At 38.4% G+C, this 3,563-nt stretch overlaps 1 protein-coding gene across 4 annotated transcripts in view; it reads right to left on the bottom strand.

Moving 5' to 3' along the window:
- tdrkh (tudor and KH domain containing) overlaps nucleotides 1-3,563 on the bottom strand; it is a 25,467-nt gene that overhangs the window by 7,757 nt on the left and 14,147 nt on the right. The gene's annotated exons all lie outside the window — the stretch shown is intronic.

A 3,563-nucleotide genomic window follows, 5' to 3' on the forward strand; every position in this document is an offset into this window, starting at 1 on the left:
TTTTTTTTTTTAGTACAATCTGCAGTGTATTACCATACAATACTTTTGCTTTTTTTTTTTTAACCAGAAAAACAAAATGAAAAACAACAAACAATGAACATGACCGGGGCAGGGGAACCTCTTCTTTATTGGTACCTCACTGTGTATAAATAGTCAATGTAGCTTCACTACTACATAGGCACCCAGCAGTTTTACACAAAGTCAGGCCTCACAGGTTTCACATATTCCGTCCATTTCGACCATATCTGACAAAATGCGCCCTCCTGCAGTCTGAGTGAAAAGGAAATTTTTTTCCATTGTATAAATCTCTTGTATGATGTCCTTCCAGTCATCGGTTGTTGGTTGTTCAGGTTTAATCCATCTTCGTGACACTATTTGAATTGAATTACTGAAATAAATGGACTTTTCCATGATATTCTACTTTATTGAGATGCACCTGTTTCTTGTCCTTCTTATTAAACTCATCAATTACTATATTACCCAGATACATGGTTTCAAATGTTAATGGTAAGGTAATTGAAAATATGTTTTGTAAATGTTCATGGATCTCAGACCAGTATTTGTGAACAACTTTACAATTCCAAAAGATATGGAAGTGATTTGCCCCTTTGTGGCCACATCTCCAACAAGCATCTCCAGTTCCTTGATATCTTTTTTGAGCAGGGGTAATGAAAAATCTGATATTTTTCCAACAAAATTCGCGCCAAATGTTCTGATTCCATTGAAGCCCATTGCATCTGACATATGTGTTCCCAATTCTCCTCTGTGATAGTTAACCCTCCTTCTTTTTCCCACTTCTCTTTTATGTAATATGTGTTCCTCCTCTTACTCTGCTGAATGCTGTTGTATAATTTGGAAATAATTTGTGTGGGTGACAATGATTTTGTTAGTGAAATAGATGTCTGAAGGAATCCCTGGTCGGCTAAGGGCATTTTGATATTCTTATTAAAATAGTGTCTAACCTGTAGGTATCTGAAGAAGTCCTCGGAGCTCAAGCCATATTTATGTTTCTGGGTGTCAAAGGTTTGTAGTGTCCCCTTTTGGACAAATGAATTATAGTTGGTTAATCCTTTTGAAATCTAGTTCTTAAACCTGTCGTCATATTGTGTTGGGATGAACGCCGAGTCATATGCACACCATCGCAAAATTTTGGATGAGTCTTCCAAATTACATATTTGAATTGTTTCATGCCACGCTGTTAAGCAAGCAAGCAAAATTTATACAGCACCTTTCTAAACCTGCGTTACAAAGTGCTTTCCAGTAAAACATAAGAAATAATAAAAATACATAAAACCAGATAAAACACTTCTACACAATAAAATAACAAAAATGCATAGTCAGAACAAATACATCAATCAATAAAATTGTCAAAGGCTTGTGAATACAAATGCGTTTTGAGAAGTGATCTAAAAACAGTCAGGTTAGGAGCAGATCTAATCTCCCTTGGCAGACCATTCCACAGTATAGGAGCCCAAACTGAAAAGCTCGGTCTCCCCAATGTGTAAAGGCATGATTTGCCTTTTGAAAATCACTAAAAGAAAGAAAGTGTTTAACCTTAGCCAGAAGTCTCAATTGAAAGAAGCTGGCTTTAACCACAGATTTTATCTGTTCGTCCAGCTTAAGAGCACCATCAAATACCACCCCAAGATTTCTCACGAGGCCTCAGGTAGGAGGCCAAAGAGCCAGGAATATCAGAACCAGTGACACCAGAGTTACCAATTACAACACATTCTGTCTTACCTTCATTAATATGTAAGAAATTATGTGATAACCAAGCCTTAATGTCCCTTAAGCAGTCCATCAAGGTCTGAAATGAGTTGCTCTTCTTGACATTCAATGGCAAATAAATTTGAATATCATCCGCGTAACAATGAAAAGACAACCCATATTTCATAAAAATCGATCCAAGGGGAAGTAAATACAAGGAAAAGAGGACTGGCCCAAGTATGGATCCCTGAGGAACACCAATATGTACAGAAAAACTCCTATCAGACAAATATGATGATTCAAACCATTTAAGAACACCACCATGAAGTCCTACAGAGTGCTGCAGACGGGACAACAAAATACAAAGGTCTACTGTGTCAAAAGCAGCCGCAAGATCTAAGAGAATCAGAATAGCAGTATTACCTTCATCCACAGTCAACACAAGATCATTAAATACCCGCACCACGCTGATTCGGTACTGTCTAATGGAGTGCAGCTGGTGCTAATCCTGGTAGTGAGGAGCAATCAGGGGCTAAGATAGACAGAGTGAGGAAGGTGAGAGAGGCCAAAGTGGCCGGGTAAACCTGACACTTAGACAAAAATGGTAACTTGGAAACTGGTCTAAAATTCGATAAAACAGTAATATCAAGATTGGGTTTTTTAAGAATTGGTTGAATCACTGCATGTTTAAGTGCCGTTGAGACAATCCCAGAAGCCAGAGCCATTAATAAGATTGACAATGTCCAAACCAATACTATGAAAAGCCTCTTTAAACAGAGCTGCTGGCATAATGTCCAAAGGACAATGAGAGGGTTTCACAAGCTGAACTACTTTCATAAGAGCAGTTAATGAAATACGCTGGTCAAAAACAGCTGAGCATATAGGAACAATAGAAGGATCCAGAACAGAATCATCAATCTGGGACCTGATCATAACAATTTTATCCAAAAAAAATTGAAGAAACTCATTGCAAGTAGCGGAGGACACATCCATCCAAGCAGCAGTAGATGGATTTAAGACCGCATTTATGGTGCTGAACAACACCCTGCGTCTATGACAATTGTTTACAATAAGCCTGGAAAAGTATTGAGCTCTAGCAAGTTTGACAGCACTTTGATAATCTCTTATTTGCTTTTTTTTTAAATATCCAGCAAAATCTGAAGAGGATATTTTTTCCACTTCCACTCAGCCTGCCTACATACAAGTTTAAGTGAATGGGTGTTTTCATTTCGGACAGCTACAGTGCCTTGCGGAAGTATTCGGCCCCCTTGAACTTTGTGACCTTTTGCCACATTTCAGGCTTCAAACATAAAGATATAAAACTGTAATTTTTTGTGAAGAATCAACAACAAGTGGGACACAATCATGAAGTGGAACGAAATTTATTGGATATTTCAAACTTTTTTAACAAATAAAAAACTGAAAAATTGGGCGTGCAAAATTATTCAGCCCCTTTACTTTCAGTGCAGCAAACTCTCTCCAGAAGTTCCCAAAAGGCTCAGTTATTCACAAGCAAGGATGGGGCGCGGTTCACCACTTTGTGAACTCCGTGAGCAAATTAAGAACAATGTTTCTCAATGTACAATTGCAAGGAATTTAGGTATTTCATCATCTACGGTCCAAAATATCAAAAGATTCAGAGAATCTGGAGAAATCTCTGCACATAAGCAGTAAGGTCGTAAAACCAACACTGAACTTCGATCCCATGGACGTTGTGTCCTCCGGGCTAAAGAGGAAAAGGACCATCCAGATTGTTATCAGTGCAAAATTCAAAAGCCAGCATCTGTGATGGTATGGGGCTGTGTTAGTGCCCATGGCATGGGTAACTTGCACATCTGTGAAGGCACCATTCCTGC

This window comes from Monopterus albus, unplaced genomic scaffold, assembly GCF_001952655.1.
Source record: "Monopterus albus unplaced genomic scaffold, M_albus_1.0 scaffold96.1, whole genome shotgun sequence".
Lineage (NCBI taxonomy): Eukaryota > Metazoa > Chordata > Actinopteri > Synbranchiformes > Synbranchidae > Monopterus > Monopterus albus.